Below are 20,327 nucleotides of genomic sequence, written 5' to 3' on the forward strand. Positions count from 1 at the left end.
AAAAAATATTTTTTTTTTTTTTTTTTACATTTTTGAAATGTCTCATATAGTTCAGCACGTTTGACCTCTGACCCTTCTCTTGTTGTCAGAGCCAGCTCTTGTCGTTCTGATGGCACCCTGCAACGGACTGACGACGTGCCGGACGTTGGACCAGGCTGCGAGGGAGTTCGGCCAGCTCCTGGCCTACGTCTGTGGACGCTGGCCCAAGGTGTGTACTTCACTTCTATGAGGTCTGAGTACTTCATTATTGTATTTAACTTGTCTAAATTGTAATTTTGTGTTCGTAGGTGTGTGTCGTGGATTTTCCACCTCGGCTTAGCGCTGGGGTGGAGATTCAGACCCTCCTTCGGCAGGCGTACCACCGCATCGCTGTTGGCATGGGTATGTATAAAAAATGCAACTGTCATCACTATTTTCCTTAGAGTGGCGCATACTTTAACATGTTCTTTTTGTTGCTAACATCTGTTTTACGGATCCGCTACTTCCGTGTAGCACACAAGTTTCCCCGGAGCAAAGGGCATCTGTGGGCCAGGGATGGTGTAAGTACAGTCTCTCTCTTTAAAGTTGACCATTTTAATGACTGTTGTTTTATTTAACGTGGGTGAATGATGTGTTTCAGACTCACCTGAGCGACGACTTTGGCATGCCCATCCTCGTCCAGCTGCTGTGGCAGGCGTGCTACATGCAGCTGGAGCTGGATGACGCTGCCGCTGTTGCGCCGGTGTCTCCTCCCCCGCCCCGCCCGGTCACCAGGAGGGTTTCCCCAAGAGTGGAGGTGCCCGAGCCGCCGCCCGTGCCACCTCCACCCCCTCCTGAGTGGACCGAGGTTCGACGGGGCAGCAAGGTGAGATACTGTTCCTGTTTTGTTAAAGCATTGTTAACTGAAGTTGCATTATACTGACTGCTTTGTGTTTATCTCCGTCACTCAGCCTGGGGTCTCCCCCGTGAGCCCCAAGGGACTGCTGCAGGCGCAGGAGGTTAGTGTTCTACTCTATAAAGCTATGGTTAGATTGTGAGTGCTGTGACTAAACTGTCTGTTTCCTTTGTTTTGAGGTGGAGACCGTGTTCTCCTTTCCCCTGTCGCCTTGCCTGTTCAGCCCTGCCATGCTGGTGGAGATGGAGCGGTTCTCTCCATCTCACGGCGGCTGTGGCCAGGGCATCGGCTCCTTTCCTTCGGGAAAGAAGGTAAGTATCAGATCTTGTGTGAAATGTTGTTGTTTAATCTTGATTTCTAAGCTGGTGAAGTAACACGTCTTTTTTTTTTGCAGACGTCTCGGGCGAGGCGTCGCAAGCGTGCTGCCCCAAAGAGACGCCGGCCCACGCGGCAGGTAGGTGTTTTTAAGGCTGTGCTCATTATACGTTCTAAAGAAACTAATGCATATTTGTTATTTTGTTTATTGTAGGCGCGGGCAGCACAAGAGGTTGTGGCGGTGAGACCCGGCTCATCTGCCAGCTCCGTGTCTACTATGGAGGAGGACCAGGTCAGTGTCGTTTAAAGAGGCTGAAAAAGTTTTTACATTGTAACTTCTTTGATTATTAACAAACGTTGTCCTCTAGGTGGCGGCAGCTGTCGTGGAGGTGACACCAGGAACGTCACCTACCAGCGTGGTCATCCTGGACGGCTTCCTGGAGGAGGAGGTGTGTGTACTTTTTATTAATTGACATTCTATGATCTGTCATGAAGTAGTATCTAACACGTTATTCTTTTTGCAGCTGGAGTTCGTGGATGTGGGGGTGATTCCAGGAGCATCACTCACCAGTTCCCCCGACGCCCCAGTGGTCTTCGTGGACCAGGTGAGATGATGATTTTTATGTATCATTTTCAAAAGCAGCTACACTGAACAGAGTGAGATCCGCTTTAGTTTGAGAGATGTCTAATGGTTATGTGTTTTCTTTGTGACTTGTAGATGAAGAGGACCAGCCCCCTTTCAGCCAGTCAGCCTTCTCCACGCCGCAGCATTCCACCAGCTGTCCACGGGGAGAGCGCTTCTGACGCCAGGGACCAAGATAAGTCTTGCATTTGTTGTGCACAGTCTGACATAGATGTTAGTGATAGTGAAAGCCTTATCACGTTTGGTAGTAGCAATGTAGAGATGGAGGTTGATAGTCCTGTAGCTTGTGCTGATATAGTTATGGAGGATAGCGTTCCTGTTGGTATTCCGAGTTGCGTTAGGGGTAGTTTTCATCAGGCTGATGACAGGTTCCCGTATGGAGGGGCTCAGTGTGCAGCCATAGCTCTGGTGGCATTAGCTAGGCACACTGTGTCCAGTGTGTTTACATGGCAGCAAAAGGATTTAGACAGGACTTTAGTGATTGGTGATGCTGTTTACACAGAGCTTAGGGATAACGACCTGACTCATGGGCACGAGCTCTTACTAGCTTCTGACTTGCCCAAAGAGTCAGTTATTGATGGTCAACCGTTTGAGTTTGAGTTCAGTCAGCCGGTCGCTGGGGCTGCAAATGTACTTGAGAGTGAGCTGATTGTTTCCGGTACCTGTGTGACCTTAGATGGTGGTTTAAGAGAGATGTTGGCACACTATGATGCATGTCTACTGACGATGTGTGGCAACACTTGTGCAGTCATTAAAGACAGCGGTAGGTACGCGGTGGTGGACTCACACAGTCGTAGTGCGACTGGGATGGTTGACCCTGATGGTAAAAGCGTTGTACTTTACTTTAGCAGCCTGGATGATTTATATGCTCATTTTTGCGCGTTAGCTGACTGTTATGAAGTTGAATATAAGTTGTTTGAGATTACAGGTGTTGTTGTCGTGGTTGTTGGTTTGAAGTGTGAAGCGTCTGAGGTCATTTTGCCTCAGAAGCCTGACACTTCTGACCAAAGGCCAAAGCGTAAAAGGTCAGTTAAAGCTAAGTCGTCTGTTCCCAAACGCACAGTCACAAGTAAGAGGGTGAAACGTGAACGTGAATGTGACGATTTGGATGTTGTGTGTTCTGATATAGTTATGGAGGATAGTGTTCCAGTGGATAGTCCTGTTGTAGTGTTTTCTGATATAGTTATGGAGGATAGCGTTCCCGTTGATATTCCGAGTTGTGTTAGGGGTAGTTTTCATCAGGCTGATGGCAGGTTCCCGTATGGAGGGGTGCAGTGTGCAGCCATAGCTCTGGTGGCATTAGCTAGGCACACTGTGTCCAGTGTGTTTACATGGCAGCAAAAGGATTTAGACAGGACTTTAGAGATTGGTGATGCTATTTACACAGAGCTTAGGGGTAACGACCTGACTCATGGGAATGATAACTTGCTACCTTCTGACTTGCCCAAAGAGTCAGTTATTGATGGTCAACCTTTTGAGTTTGAGTTCAGTCGGCCGGTCGCTGGGGCTGCAAATGTAGTGGAGCATGAGCTTATTGTTTCCGGTACCTGTGTGACCTTAGATGGTGGTTTAGGAGAGATGTTGGCACACTATGATGCATGTCTACTGACGATGTGTGGCAACACTTGTGCAGTCATTAAAGACAGCGGTAGATACGCGGTGGTGGACTCACACAGTCGTAGTGCGACTGGGATGGTTGACCCTGATGGTAAAAGCGTTGTTGTTTACTTTAGCAGCCTGGATGAAGTGTATGCTCATTTTTGCGCGTTAGCTGAGTGTTATGGACTTGAGTATAAGTTGTTTGAGATCACGGGTGTTGTTGTCGTGGTGGTTGGTTTGAAGTGTGAAGCGTCTGAGGTCATTTCCCCTCCAAAGCTTGACACTTCTGACCAAAAGCCGAAGCGTAAAAGCTCAGTTAAAGCAAAGTCGTCTGTTCCCAAACACACACACACACCTAAAAAGACAAAGCTTGATCGTGAATGTGATGTTGATTGGGATGTTGTTTGTACCGGTGCCACAGATGATGCTCTTGATTTTATTCCTCTTCAGGAGAATGTTTGTAGGGCACTGTGTAAGAACCTAAACATTGACTATGAGAGACTCGCTGTAGCAGAACCAGAAACAATAGATCCTTTGAGATCGTTAAAGTTAGATGTGCCGTGTACAAATGATAAAATCGTTGCCGACGGTAACTGTTTCTTTCGCTCGATCTCGCAGGCTGTTAGTGGCACACAGAAACATCATAGGAAACTTAGACTTGCGGTCGTTAAACATCTTAAAAGTAATGCATCAAAATACAATAGTCTTTTGCGCGATGGCTGCTCTTCTGTGGCCCAGTATATTAACGATAGTAATATGCATAGAGTTAACACGTGGGCCACTGAGATAGAGATCCAAGCAACAGCAGATCTTTTATGTGTAGATATATATACGTTTTTGAGTGGACGTTGGCTTAAATATGGTTGTTCTACCAGGCCTTTGTCAACCAGCGGCATCTACCTAGAAAATATTAACAATATTCATTATGAAAATGTAACTTGCGTTAAAAACCCTGTGACCCATAGTTGTTACGCAAGCTGCCAAATTAATAGTTCTATTCTTATGGGTTACAACACTAGGTCTAGACAGGTAGATGCCCAATCAGTGGTTAGTCCAAACACTGAAGCGAATGTACAAAACACTAAATTATCCAAGTACATTCAAAACAAAAAGCATAAACATTTAAAAAACAAATATGCCACAATTAAAGATAGACTGCGTGAAACATTGAGAAGTAGATATAGGGAAAATGTAGATTATAGAGAGGGAAAGAAGACTGCAAATAGAGCTTCAGTCAACCTTAAATATAGAGAAGATGTAGATTATAGACAGGTAAAGAAGGCTGCAGTCAATCTTAAATATAGAGACAATGTAGATTATAGAGAACAAAAAAAGGCTACAAGCAGTGCTGCTGTCAATCTTAAATATAGAGAGAATGTATTTTATAAAGAGGAAAAGAAGGCTGCGGTCAATGTTAAATATAGAGACGATGTAGATTATAGAGAACAAAAAAAGGCTGCAAGCAGTGCTGCAGTCAATCTAAAATATAGAGAGAATGTATTTTATAAAGAGGAAAAGAAGGCTGCGGTCAATGTTAAATATAGAGACGATGTAGATTATAGAGAGAAAAGGAAAGTGGCAATCAAGGCAGCAAATAAACATAAATATTGTGCTAATACAGAGTATAGACAAAAGAAAAAGACCGCTAGCATTAAAAAGTATGAAGATAACTTAAAGCACAAACACGATGTCAGGGCCGCCAGTAAACAGAAGTACAAAGATAGTCCCAAACATAGGCAGAAAGTAAAAACCTATAGTAAAGTGAAATACCACAAAGATGAGCAATACAAAGCTCAAACTCGTGTTGCTTACAGAAATCGTAAAAGGCAAATTAAGCAACAATTGGCCGATAATTTTGATTTGGTTAAGGAACGCTTTTGGCGGGAAGTTGAACACGGTCCTGAACACATTTGTTGCGTGTGCTTTAAATTATTATTTATCAACCAGGTCTTACCTTGTAGAAAGGATGATTTTATGGCTGATCCTAAATGTGCTGCTGTTGCTGAGGCTTGTATCTCAGATGCCTATTTACATACGTGCAGTAAGAGTTGTCCGTCACCGTGTCCGCTGTCTGATTGTAGAGGGAGTTTGTGGATCTGCTACACTTGTAACTCCAAACTTAAAAAGGGTCAAATGCCGGCTGAATGCTCAATAAACAATTTACAATTAGATGATATTCCTCCTGAACTCGCGTGTTTGAACACAGTCGAACAGCATTTAGTGGCGCTCAATATAGTGTTTATGCAGATGTACGCTCTGCCAAAGGGGGGTCAAGGGGGGACTCATGGTCCGGCCACATGTGTGCCGTCCAATATTATTGACACCACTAAGCTGTTACCGCGTCGTAGCATGGACGGATGGTTATTACCTGTGAAGTTAAAGCGGAAACTTACTTACAAAGGCCATTATGAATATCAATACGTCGACACGGGTCGCATTAAGAGCGCGATAGCATTTCTCAAAGCAAACAACCAGCATTATTTAGACATAGAGTTTGATGAAGAGTGGGTTAATGAGTTTGTGAGGCAGGAAGAGGAAGCTACGGATACGGGAGCGACACCAATGGAACAGGGTCAGGCGGCGCAGGGACAGGCGTGGCAGGCGGCGCAGGGACAGGCGGCGCAGGGACAGATGGGGGCTGCACAGGGACAGGAGGCGCGGGGACAGGAGGCGCGGGGACAGGAGGCGCGGGGACAGGAGGCGCAGGGACAGGAGGCGCAGGGACAGGCGGCGCAGGGGCAGATGGGGGCTGCACAGGGACAGGAAGCACAGGTCCAGGGGGCGAAGGGGCGCGCGGCGAAGGGGTGCGCAGCGAAGGGGCGTGCAGCGAAGGGGCGGCCGGCAAAGGTACGCGCAGCGAAGGGACAGAAGGGGCAGGGACAGAAGGGGCAGGGACAGAAGGGGCAGGGACAGGGGGGAGAGGGACAGGGGGGAGAGGGGCAGGCAGCACAGGGGCAGGCAGCACAGGGGCAGGCAGCACAGGGGCAGGCAGCACAGGGGCAGGCAGCACAGGGGCAGGCAGCACAGGGGCAGGCAGCACAGGGGCAGGCAGCACAGGGGCAGGCAGCACAGGGGCAGGCAGCACAGGGACAGGCAGCACAGGGACAGGCAGCACAGGGACAGGCAGCACAGGGAGAGGATGAAGATTTAGATGATGAGCATCTCCATGACCGTCAGCGTCATTGTATGTTCCAGGACACCTTCTTTATGCCTGCAGATATGGCTCAGGAGGCTCTTGACCACTACTTCCAGGGTGTACTGAATTTGGCTCCGGCAGAGGGGAACAGTCCAGTGAGTTTGCTCACCGATAAGGAAAATGAGGCAAAATGCTTCCCAAAAGAGTTCCCCTTTGGGCGTAATACGTTTCACACCCGTAGGCCTGTTCGTATTACTTTGTGCCGGTATTTCATTAACAGGCTATTGCACGCGGACGGTCGTTTCGCGCGTAATCTTAAATTTCTATTCATGGCTCTGTACATGTTGGAAGTAGAGCAGGTTGTATCGAAGGTCTCCATAGCTTTACGAAAGGGACATGCGTGTCAGGGTTCGGGTAATGCTGCTGCAGATGAAGAATCTTTGGAAAATTTATTACAGTTTGATAGCGGTTATCGTTTTTTAAAGCCTATTAGAGGCACGCCCCCATACTGGCAAGCCACACTCAAAGACTTAATCGCGATGGTGCGCCAGCTCGGTATTCCAACATGGTTTTGTTCATTTAGTTCGGCAGATATGCGTTGGCCAGAAGTCCTCGAGGCCCTGTTAAAAATAGAAGGTAGTACCAGGAGCGTAGAGGACTTAAATTGGGCAGACAGATGTGATCTTTTGCGTCGCCACCCCACAACTGTCGCCCGTATGTTTGATCAGCGGTGGCATAGATTTCAAAATACCGTCCTGAAGTCCCCGGCTCACCCGATAGGCGAAATTATAGATTCCTTTTATCGTGTAGAGTTTCAGCAGCGCGGAAGCCCTCACGTCCATTGTTTATATTGGGTTAGAGATGCTCCCAAGCTCGGAGTTAATACAGACGAGGAGGTAATTGACTTTATTGATAAGTACATTAGTTGTGAATTACCCTCGGATCCAAAATTATTGGAAAAAGTTACTTCAGTGCAGCAGCATTCAAAGCGTCACTCAAAAACCTGTAAAAAGGGAAAAAAGAAGTGTCGCTTTAATTTCCCACGTCCTCCGTCCATGCGTACATTTATTAAAAAAGTAGACCCGGAACAGGAACCGATTATGCCTAAAGAGGAAGCTGTGGCGTTTATGACTGCACTTAAAGATGCTATTGTAGATGAGAATGTTCCCATTGATAGTGTGCAGTCATTGTTTGCAGCTGCCGGTTTAACACAGGACTCGTTTGAAATGGTGTACCAGGCTTTAGGCGGTCACACTCATGTAGTTTTAAAGCGGGGGATTAAGGAAGTCTGGATTAATAATTATAATGCGAAATTGTTGGATGCTTGGGATGCGAATATGGATATTCAGTTTGTTGTAGATGCGTGGGCGTGCATAGTTTATATAATTTCATATATTTCTAAGGCAGAGAGGGAGATGGGTTTGCTCTTGGGCGCTGCCCAAAAAGAAGCTTCCAAAGATAATGTTAGTGCAAAAGAGGCATTGAAAAAGTTAGGACGCGTTTATTTGCATAATCGTGATGTCTCTGCGCAGGAAGCTGTTTATCGCGTTACAAACATGCACCTTAAGGAATTCTCACGTAAAGTAGAATTCATTCCGACGGGAAACAACATTGTTAGATTGAGCAAACCTATCAGTCAGTTAGATGGTGATTCGGCTGCGGACGATATTTGGATGACCAACATTATAGATCGCTTTAAGAGTAGGCCAAACGATAGTACTTTTAATGATATGTGTATTGCTTCTTTTGTATCTGAATACCGTGTACTTAGTCAAACAGACACATGTCAAAAGGCTATTCCTTTACAAAATTCTTTAGGTGCTGTCGCTAAACGGCAGAACACCAAGCCTGCAATTGTTAGGTATGCACGGTTTTCAGAGACAAAAGATTCAGAGTTATTCCATCTAAGCATCCTTCAATTGTTTTTACCATATCGCGATGAAGCCGACCTTAAGCCGGCTCCATACGAAACGTATAAGGACTTTTATGAAAATGGGGAAGTGCGCTATAGTGACGGGTCGGTGCATTCGGTGAAGGCGATAGTTGATGCGAATAGGTGTCGTTTTGAAGTGGAGGCTGAGGATCTGGATGAGATCCAAGAGGCAATGAACTCTGAAGAGCTTTTGGAAGAGGCATGGGCCGATCTCTGCCCAGAGCTGGAAGTTGAAAGGTTGGAGTCGAAGGAGGAGTTTAGGGAGATGTTGCAGGAGGTCCTCTCTGAGCATGAGCAAGAGCCCATCCCTGACTTAGCTGTAAGGAACGAGGACATTTGTCATTTGGAAAGGACAAATGTTATGAGTCGTCCAGAGGGTCTTGCACTTTTGCGAAGCCTGAATGAGCAACAGCTGTCCATTTTTTACAAAATACGGCAATGGTGCTTAGACAAGGTTGCCGGTAACAACCCTGAGCCATTGCACGTATTTATATCAGGTGGAGCTGGCACCGGGAAGAGTCACCTGATTAGGGCTATTCAGTACGAAGCGTCGCGGTTATTGGCTCCTATTTGTCATAGTCCCGATAACATTAGCGTTTTATTAACGGCTCCGACCGGGATAGCAGCGTATAACTTAGAGGCGGCGACAATCCATACGACGTTTTCTATCCCTGCGAATCCTCCAGCAAAGTATGGTAAGCTCGGAGAGGAAAAGCTAAGTACACTGCGCGCTAGATACATCGATGTTGAAATTGTTGTAATCGACGAAATATCGATGGTTGACAAAAGGGTTTTTGAGTGGATTGACGGTCGTTTGGGTCAAATTAAACAGACGGATGAGGAGATTAAATTTGGAAACGTTTGCGTTATTGCAGTTGGGGATTTTTATCAGTTAGCTCCTGTTGGGGGGGAGGTTCTGTATAAAGAAAATGTAGGCGTCGATTTTTTCAACGATTTGTTTAAAGTAGCGGAATTAAAAACTGTTGTTAGACAACAGGATAGTACTTTCGCGGACCTCTTAAACCGGCTAAGAGTGCGCACGAGAGGGACACCCATGCTCCAAAGCGACATAGATATATTGAAGCGTCGTGAAACAGGCGAAGAGCCCGACGTATTGCATATTTTCGCGAGGAGGGTTCATGTTGGGGAATATAACTTAAGAAAGCTTAGTAGCGTTTGTTCAGAGGTGATGACCATAGAGGCGCGTGATTTTGGGATTGATAAGGGCTCCGGTAAAATTAAGGAACTCCATGGTCATCTGTGTTTCCATAAGTCCAAAAAAATGAAACCTAGTTTGGCGGAGGCACTGCATATCGGCGTCAATGCACGCGTTATGCTTTGTAAAAACATAGATCTTTCTGACGGTCTAGTAAATGGGGTATGTGGCATTGTAACTTATATAGTCGAAGATCCCCAGAACAAGAGGTTTCCTTTAGCTATTTACGTGAAATTCGATGACGATAGAGTAGGTGCGAAGACAAGGAAACAGACCCGTACCCCTGCAGACCTGACTGGTTCTACCCGCATAGGACCAGCTGAAGAACAGGTGAATAAACGCACCGAGAGGCGTAGACAGTTTCCGCTTAAACTCGCGTGGGCCTGTACAGTACACAAAGTACAAGGGGTAACTGTAGATGAAGCTGTGGTGTCCCTGAAGAAAATATTTACCGCGGGTCAGGCGTATGTGGCCTTAAGTCGCGTCCGGAGTTTAGAGGGTCTTGTAATTCAAGACTTTTCGGAAAAGGCCATTTACTGCAAGGACAACATTAAAGCCGCGTTAGAGAACCTGCCTCCCTTCGTGGCCGACAGTTTGCCCTGGCACAGACAAGAGGCACATGTTTTGACAGTATTTTTTATGAATGTACAGGGATTAGCCCGACATGTGTCTGACTTAGCTTCACGCACACAGCTTTTGCAGCCTAACTGTATCGCTGTGGTAGAGACATGGTTATCTGTAGACTCATCTTTTGATGGTTGTCAAATTGAAGGTTATACCTTCCATAGTCGTCCCCGTAGTATCTCTTACCAGCGCAGTAACCACACAGCGTTGGTTAGTTTACGTGGCCAACAGTACGGTGGAGTTGGCATGTACTGTGAGGAAAACCTTAACTATGAAATCACAGTACGAGATTTCGATTTGGAGTGTTTAGTTAATTATTTTGCAGAGCATCAAATCATCATAGCAGTAATTTACAGGCCACCGTCTTATCCCATGTCTCTATTCAAATATAACTTTGACAGGTTTTTGAATTGGCTAAGCTCACATTGTGCCACTGTGGCTGTGATGGGAGATTTTAATGACGACGTATTGAAATCTACAAGTCTCTGCAATTTTATGGTTGAAAGAGGTTATGTTCAATACGTTACATCTCCCACAACTGAGAGAGGGACATTAATCGATCATTTTTATCTAAAGTCAAGTGATTACGACACTGACTGTTCAGTCGTGCCAACATACTTTAGCGACCATGAAGGGATCGTCTGTTCTTTTAGGGGGAAATGCGTTGAAATGCCGCGTTTAGATTAGATTTACTTCATAGTTTAAATGGACAGCTGCTGTTTATTGTGTCGGCTCATCACATTGCTCCTTACATATGACTTGTCTTGTCTCTTACAACTTTGTCTTCCCATGCCTTTTCATTATGCCCTAAGCAGTCCATTCCTCTCTTGATTATTGAGCATTCAGGATTGACTCTTTGTCAAAATTGTATATAACATTTTTATAATTGGCAGTAATCATGTATTCTGACTTTTGTGTGTGTTTGTCTTTGGAAACATTTCGAGTGTTGTATATATTTATGTGTTGGTTCGTTTTGATGATAGCTTTAGATGTTGGATCATGGAAATTCAGTGGAGTATTTTGAGATATTTATTTGCAGAGGTTTTCTCTTTGCTGACAGGTTTTTTGTGAATCATGCATTACAATATTGGTCTTCCTCCTCTCGTCCTCTTTATTAGGTGAAGCTGTGCTCAGTCTTGTAGTTTTCTAATGTCATCTTGTCAGACTGGGAAAACTTATCTGTGACAGGAAAGTTTTCCCATTTTGTCTGACAAAAGTACATTAGAAGACTACAAGCCTTTACACAGTGACATCATGTGAAGAGGGAGGTTTCTGAGGAAAACCAAACTTGTAAAGCAGGTGAACAAACAAACCTGTCTGTGAAGAGACTGCTCAGCTTTGGATCATGTGTTTGCTGATTTAGGCGTTGTAGTTTTAGGGCTTTCGGTTGTAGTTGTTGTTACTGTTTTAGTTTTGGCTTTATTGTGTGTTGTACCTTACAGTGATGCGTGCACACATACTGTAAGGTTTGTTGTCTCTGGTCTTGAACCATTCTGACTGGTTCAAAGGGTCCCTCGAATGATCAATTAATTATGTAATGTATATATGCATGCCAAATAATAATGTATGTATTGTATTTATATTGTATATTTTTATGTACTGTTATGTATTTTATAATGTATTATTGATAGCAGAATGTAAATCATGTATTCAATTGTAATGACACTAATAATGTTAATAAATTTTCCTCTCCTTGAACCACCACCTTATCGTGGTGGAGAGGTTTGAGCGCCTGAAGGATCCTAGGAGCTATGTTGTGAGGGGCTTTATGCCTCTGTAGGGACTCCCAGGGCAAACAGGTTCTAGGTGACAGGCCAGACCAAGAGTGGTTCAGATCATATTAAATTAAACTACAATGAAGTTTTCACTGATTTATCCTCATTTTTTGTTGTTGTGTATGATGTAAATAGGTTTGAATGTATTCACAAAGTTTTTAAAAAGTAGTTATTTTGTAATAATGTGACAGAAATTGAAAATGTTTTGTGTTTGTATTTTAAGCGACGGTTGTTAATGTTTGAATCATGTGTATAAATGTTTTGTCAATGTCAATTTAAAGAAGTGTTCAACTCAATAAATGTTTTGTTACACTTGTTATTGATTTTGCTTACATTCAAGGCTTTGTCATTTTTCTGGTATAGACATTTTATGACAAATTACAAAGGCAGCAGATGAAAGAATTCACAGACATATAGAGCAGATTAAGTGTTTAAGATACATGACATGTTTATCTGTCAGGTCTTTTAGAATGTTTCCTGCCATTTTAGCTGCAACTTTTGAACACAAAGAAAACAGAGGTCATAATTGATTTTGGGAGAGAACGAGAAAACGCCTCACAGTGGTCTGTGGACTGATTGGGTGGAGGTGGAGAGGGTCTCAGACTTCATGTTAGGTCCTCACTGATCTGCACACCCAAAAACCTGGAGTGTAAACACCTGCATTATTAAAGTCCCTATACCTGATATTTTTATTTCAAATAATCAGCTCTTTTCACAACTTGCAGGGTCACTTTTCAGGATCACTTTCGCCTATCATTTTATCATAGAAAGCATACTACTTACATACTGCTGCACAGCATGGTGTGCGAGCTGCTGCTGAGAAGGACCTGCAGTGTGTGATAAGGACAGCAGACAGGATCTTGGGCTCCTCTCTGCCAAACCTGGACAACATCTACGCCACTCGACTGCTCACACGTGCAACCAACATACTGCAGGATCCCACTCACCCAGGAAACTGCCTCTTCACTCTCTCCTCAGGCAGCCTCCAAACTCCCAGGGCACACACAAACAGGCTGCAGAACAGGTTTACCCACGATCAGTGGAAACATGGTGCAAAGTGCAAAAACAGTTGCGTTTGTAATCCTTTTTCAACTTAAGGTGTACTTTTAAAATAAACTCATGTTTATGATCATTTCTTATGGTATTGGGATAAACGGGGTAGAGACTGAGTGCACTTTAGTGAGGTCCATCAGTGTTCTGGTCTATGGTTCCATTGTATAAAGATCTGTCTTATCTTTTCTACTTCTAAAAAAAAAAAAATTGCATCATTAGGTTGTGTTCTCATGATGTCACAAAAACAGCCTACAATTTAAAATCAAGTTGGCACAGAACAAATTTTTTACGAATTTTATTGTAAACATGATTACTATTGGTTTATGGCTGGACATATCCATATGAAAGAAAACTTGTCCCAAGGTCCAGCGTCTTCTCTCAGGACATGAACTAACATCACATGACTTTCTCATGAAGGCATCCAAATGTGCTGATATTTTTAATTTGTCTTGATTTTTGGCTAAAATCTGTCACAATGTTGAGGATTTTCTGTCAACATTTATGAAATTAGGTCAATATATTTTCCCATAAATGTTCAGAGAAGATTATTGTAAAAAAAAAAAAGAAAAAAAAAAACCAAAGTGACTGTGAGTGGCACTTTCCAGCAATAACAATATGTTTGGTCACTGTTTGAGACGAGATTACGTATGAATGTGAGACAGTGCATTTTGCCTTTCTCAGGTAAAATTTTAGCCTCTCCATGTGAGAAAACCGCTCCAACCCACAGAGGGCGCTAGCATGCCCAAAATCTTTTTCATTTCACAAGGGAATTTGTACCTCCATGTCCGCTGTCCAAACGCACCTAACAGAGGGGTCCCATTGGCTTTCTTGATCGGGATGACATCAACTATTTTTGTACCGAATTTCATCCATTTCCGAGAAACAAATTTTTTCCCCATAATGCATTTTTTTTCTGCACCTGGTGGGGCGCTATCGCGCCCAATGTCACTTTTTCACATTTGCTGTGTCCAGGGGTGAAAAGTCAGTTTATTTCCGATTTTTAATCGGAGTTTGTTTGAACGAATGGGAGCAATTTTTAGTTTACAATGAATTGCAAAATTCTTCGTAAAGATTGCGGCTTTGCCGCAAACAAACCGTAAAACATAGGCAAAAAAATTGGATAACTTTTGATGCCCCACATCTTGAGATGAGCTGGAGCGATTTTGAGCTCATTTGGTGAAACGCCCTAGGAGGAGTTTGTTAAAATGCGATGTCAGCGAAAACGCTGACTCAGCATTCTCCAGACTCCTTGTCAAAATGGCGGACTTCCGGTTTGTCAGGGGGCGTGGGCACAATAATATTTTGCGACAAAGTTGACGCTGGCCCCGCCTTCATCGACGCAATGTATTTTGATTCACCATGGCAGCACCGTACAAAATACGATATGGGTCTCATTGGCTTTTTGGATCGGGATGCCGTCAACTATTTTTATGCCAAATTTCATCCATTTCCGAGAAACTAATTTTTTTCCCATAATGCATTTTTTCTTCTGCACCTGGAGGGGGCGCTATCGCGCCCAATGTCACTTTTTCACACTTGTTGTGTCCAGGGGTGAAAGGTCAATAAAATGTATATCGGAGTTTGATTATGCGAATGGGAGCAATTTTTAGTTTACGATGAATCGCAAACTTCTTCGGAAAGATTGCGGCTTCGCCGCACACAAACAGTAAAACTTAGCCAAAATATTTGGATAACTTTTGATGTCCCACATCTCGAGATGAGCTGGAGCGATTTTGATCTCATTTGGTGAAACGCCCTAGGAGGAGTTTGTTAAAATGCGATGTCAGCGAAAACGCTGACTCAGCATTCTCCGGACTTCCTGTCAAAATGGCGGACTTCCGGTTTGTCAGGGGGCGTGGCCATAATAATATTTTTTGTTTGTCGTCACATGACGAATATCTGTACCGAATCTCGTCGCTCTACGACAAAGTTGACGTTGGCCCTGGTTGGCCCCGCCTCCATAGACGCAATGTATTTTGATTCACCATGGCAACACCGTACAAAATACAATATGGGTCTCATTGGCTTTTTGGATCGGGACGCCATCAACTATTTTTGTACCGAATTTCATCCATTTCCGACAAACACATTTTTTTCCCATAATGCAATTTTTATTTTGCACCTGGAGGGGGCGCTGTCGCGCCCAGTGTCACTTTTTCACACATGCTGTGTCCAGGGGTGAAAGGTTAACAAAATGTATATTTCCGATTTTTGATCGGAGTTTCTTTGTGCGAATGGGAGCAATTTTTAGTTTTTGATGAATCGCAAAATTCTTCGTAAAGATTGCGGCTTCGCCGCAAACACACCGTAAAACTTAGCCAAAATATTTGGATAACTTTTGATGCCCCACATCTCGAGATGAGCTGGAGCGATTTTGAGCTCATTTGGTGAAACGCACTAGGAGGAGTTCGTTAAAATGCGATGTCACCGAAAACGCTGACTCAGCATTTTCCAGACTTCTTGTCAAAATGGCGGACTTCCGGTTTGTCAGGGGGCGTGGCCACAATAATATTTTTTGTTTGTCGTCACATGATGAGTATCTGTACCGAATCTCGTCGCTCTGCGACAAAGTTGACGTTGACCCCGCCTCCATCGACGCAATGTATTTTGATTCACCATGGCAACACCGTACAAAATACGATATGGGTCTCATTGGCTTTTTGGATCGGGATGCCGTCAACTATTTTTGTACCGAATTTCATCCATTTCCGACAAACTAATTTTTTTCCCATAATGCATTTTTTCTTCTGCACCTGGAGGGGGCGCCATCGCGCCCAATGTCACTTTTTCACATTTGTTGTGTCCAGGGGTGAAAGGTCAATAAAATGTATATTTCCGATTTATAATCGGAGTTTGTTTGTGCGAATGGGAGCGATTTTTAGTTTTTGATGAATCGCAAAATTCTTCGTAAAGATTGCGGCTTCGCCGCAAACAAACCGTAAAACTTAGCCATAAAATTTGGATAACTTTTGATGCCCCACATCTCGAGATGAGCTGGAGCGATTTTGAGCTCATTTGGTGAAACGCCCTAGGAGGAGTTCGTTAAAATGCGATGTCAGCGAAAACGCTGACTCAGCATTCTCCGGACTTCCTGTCAATATGGCGGACTTCCGGTTTGTCAGGGGGCGTGGCCACAATAATATTTTTTTTTTGTCGTCACATGACGAATGTCTGTACCGAATCTCGTCGCTCTACGACAAAGTTTTCTTCGGCCCCTCCCCCATTGGCGTAATGTATTTTCACTTTTGTAGGTGGCGCTGTCGCGCCATGTTTTTTTTCCCCAATATGAAACACACATTTTAATTAATTTTTCACCGAACCTGAATTTTGGGCAAAGTTTGGTGAGTTTTCGACTATGTTCAGGGGGTCAAATTCCTGCTCAAAGAGCAGAAGAAAGAAGAAAGAAGAAAGAAGAAAGAATAATAATATTTTTTACAAAAACAATATCGTCGCTTTCGCGACGATGTCATATTATACATTTTTGGAAAGCTTTCAACGATCCGCACGCACCCGTGGGGTTCCTGGGTGGATGACGAGCGCTTCGCGCTCGTCATCCACTATATACCCCCATTCACACTATATACCCCCATTCATTTTAATGCAATAATAAGTATAAAGGGCCCACACCTTTGGTGTGGGCTGTCACTGTTTTACACGGTGAGTTTACGGTTGACATGGGGACAGCGCTTCGCGCTGTTTTTGTGCGCTCCGCGCACTTGGGTTCAGTGCGCTGCGCGCACTGCGCTGTGATTGCGATTACAATAGGCCCTTGCGACGGCAGGCCGCTCGGGCCTAATAATATTTCCGAGAAAAACAATATCGTCGCTTTCGCGACGATGTCATATTATACATTTTTGGAAAGCTTTCAACGATCCGCACGCACCCGTGGGGTTCCTGGGTGGATGACGAGCGCTTCGCGCTCGTCATCCACTATATACCCCCATTCACACTATATACCCCCATTCATTTTAATGCAATAATAAGTATAAAGGGCCCACACCTCTGGTGTGGGCTTCACTGTTTTACACGGTGAGTTTACGGTTGACATGGGGACAGCGCTTCGCGCTGTTTTTGTGCGCTCCGCGCACTTAGGTTCAGTGCGCTGCGCGCACTGCGCTGTGATTGCGATTACAATAGGCCCTTGCGACGGCAGGCCGCTCGGGCCTAATTAAGTCACAAAGCGCTGTAATGACTTCAGCAGGGTCAGTCCGCCTGTGTACAATTTACACACTGTTCCTCCAGTTAAAGAGGGGGGTCGGTGGGGGCGCGTTGAATATTCATGTCGGCGCGCCCCAGCCATTACAAGATGAGATCACTCACTGGTGTCTCTTTTTTTTTCTTTTCCGGCTTCTCGGGTTTTTGAATGTGATGATGTGACCGAAGTGACTCATTGTCGAGAGGATGTGAAGTTTGAGCTGTATGTTAAAGCTTTAGTATTTAAGGCAGGACACTATGGGGGGAAAAAAATAATAATATCAATGTGAAACTTTACTGTCATTTTATGCTTTCAACTAAAGATAAAGCAATTTATGCATAAAAATGGCCAAAACTGCCCATATTTTCACAAACATCTAAATAATTGGTCAAGCCAGGTTTGAATTTGTGATTTTATTGTGTTGATATATCAGTTCCAAGGATTTTTTCAGAGGGGAGTTAGGATATCTTCTTTAGTTTTTAATAAGCTTGTTAAAATATCTGTAAAATTCAAATGGGTTGGGGTTCAAAATTCAATAAATCTGGCTTGGAATTACATATTACAAATCCCTCTGTAAAAAAAAAAGACTCTTAAGTGTAAGACTGGAAAGTTTGGAGGCTGCAGGTGCTGCTAAAGCGGAGAAGTTGTTCCAAGAGTGGAAGGAAAACTTGATTTTGAAAGTTCCATGATCCATATTTTACAGAGTCATCCCGTTGCCTTACGACACGTGGACACCAAACATGTCGATATTTGTGAATGAATAGGCATGGAAAAGATGAGATTTCCTGAAAAACTACGACATGTGGGTCTATAAAATGCGAAACATCATAAAAAGTGAGTTTGGTCTGTGTTTTGCTCTGACATTAACAAACATTAATCACTATCTTACATTATGTTGGTTAGGAACGGGTAATTCAAACTTTCACTTGGCCTGTCACTCTTTCTACCCTCACTCTCTATCTAAACATATTGTCTCTCTGGGTCTGCGGATGTATAGACTGTCGGACATCCATACTAGTATCAGAAGGGGCTGCAATGTTTCCATTTCTTTTCTGTGCAACAAAACTTCGGGATCAACAAGGTAATAAAAAGCTCGAAAATGTTGAATTTGCATAATGCCCCATTTGAAATTAAGATTGGAATAAATTGGGCTGCTGGGAAGAAATGATAACACATTAACGTTTACGAGCGTCTTGTCCCAAGAATATGAAGATAATATAACATCCCAAGATAGCCATTTCAGCACAGGAAAAAGACACATTGCACAGTACTGTCTGCTTCAACCTTTTCTTGAGATCTATTCAAGCAGGCATGCCTTCTTCTATTATCGTCTATTGTTTATGTTTTACAAAGAACATGTCTTAGTATTCTTACATTTGAAAAACATCGTGCACATTCACATTGGTGCAGAACAGGTTTGCCAGAAATGCAGCGCCCCAACCGCTTACAACCCCTCTGCAACCTATAATGACTTTATGAGATTTTATGGCCACAATTGAAGCAACGTCAGCCATGTCTTGGTGACCTGAATTTGCCATTTCACGCCCAGACAGAACGAGCCAGATTCATAAAAGAAAGAAAAAAAAGCAAGTGTCCTATACATTTTCTTCTCGTGGTGTAAGAACAGACAGCTCTTGGACTCCTCCTCATAGCCAGCTTTTGTTGTCAGTGGAGCAGGCCTGGCGAGTGTACCAGTGAAAAGTCGGACCACCTGCACTTACTTACTTCGCAGAAACCCCGGGAGCGAGTGTCTCAGAGAGGCTCCGAGGATTAACTTACGACTTTTATAGCTCATTCTGCACACGCTATTACACCCATTCAATCACACTTTGCCTCCGGGCCATAAATAATTTTAACAGAGCAGCACATACGCACAGTGCCCGCTTGACCCTGGACCGCGGCGAACTGTCAGAGGGCCTTACGCATGAATGTATGGACCACTCTGGAGTCAACTGTTTTGGGGAGAAATCTGGAGTTTTCCAGTCGCTGAAAGAGGAGAGGAGCTAAGGGCATTGGCAAGGTGATGAGGTAACATGAGTGCAGGCTAGTAGACGGGATATTTCAGGGTTGGGGTTATCGACTATACAAGAACACATTTGTTTACCTGTTTGTATCCATTTAGTTTTAGTGGCTGTTTCATATGTAATGGGTCACTCAGAGTCACTGATTTAACCTAATCCAGGGGTTCTCTGTCATTAGTTTTTCATTATTTATATGAAAGTACAACTTTAAGGAAAAGGCCACAGTTTTTCCATACTTAGATATGTTCTTACCTGAGTTTAGACGAGTTGATGAATTGTTAGCATTTAACCGCATTGAATTTTATAGGAGTGAAGATATTACTGTGTGGATTGGGAAGGTGTTATTACGCCTTACAATATAGTACCCCTTTTTTTTTCGCTTAAAAAAATCAATGTTATATTTTGTGTAATTATACATGGATTGTGTAACTACTCGCATAACTGTATTTAAATAGGGAAAACATGGAAGAGGTTGGTCGCTTCTAACTTCACCCCGTTTGGCCGAATAGAAATGAGTAGAGGCTAAATGCTAACAACATCTTTGGTCTTTTTGCATGACTGAGCGCACGCATAAAGACCAGACAGGTACACATCAACTCGTCTAAGCTCAGGAAAGAACATATCGCAGTGTGGAAAAACGGTGGCCTGTTCCTTTAGCTTTAGAACTACATTGCATGGTGTGGTTTAGGCCTGTTTTAGACCTGTTTTAGCCCTGATTTGTCTAGTCCTGGGGATACTTCAACAGCATCTGTGTATAAGAGCTGGGGTTGCTGCTGTTGGTCAGGTCGAGCTTCAGTGACACAATGACTGAACCCAAAGCCCAAAGAATGACCTGAACTTCCTGAATGATCAGGTTAGCCCATCAATGGATTTCTTCTAATGGCTCTTAATGGGCATTTCCGTGTTATCTAGACTAGACCACTTCTCTTCTACAGAAAAGACA

General features: G+C 43.8%; 1 long non-coding RNA gene across 1 annotated transcript in view; it reads left to right on the plus strand.

The window, feature by feature from the left end:
* The window catches only part of LOC306980883, a 469,430-nt gene that overhangs the window by 75,058 nt on the left and 374,045 nt on the right, over window positions 1–20,327 (plus strand). The gene's annotated exons all lie outside the window — the stretch shown is intronic.

The sequence above is a fragment of the Gobius niger genome (assembly GCF_951799975.1).
Source record: "Gobius niger genome assembly, chromosome: 21".
NCBI lineage: Eukaryota > Metazoa > Chordata > Actinopteri > Gobiiformes > Gobiidae > Gobius > Gobius niger.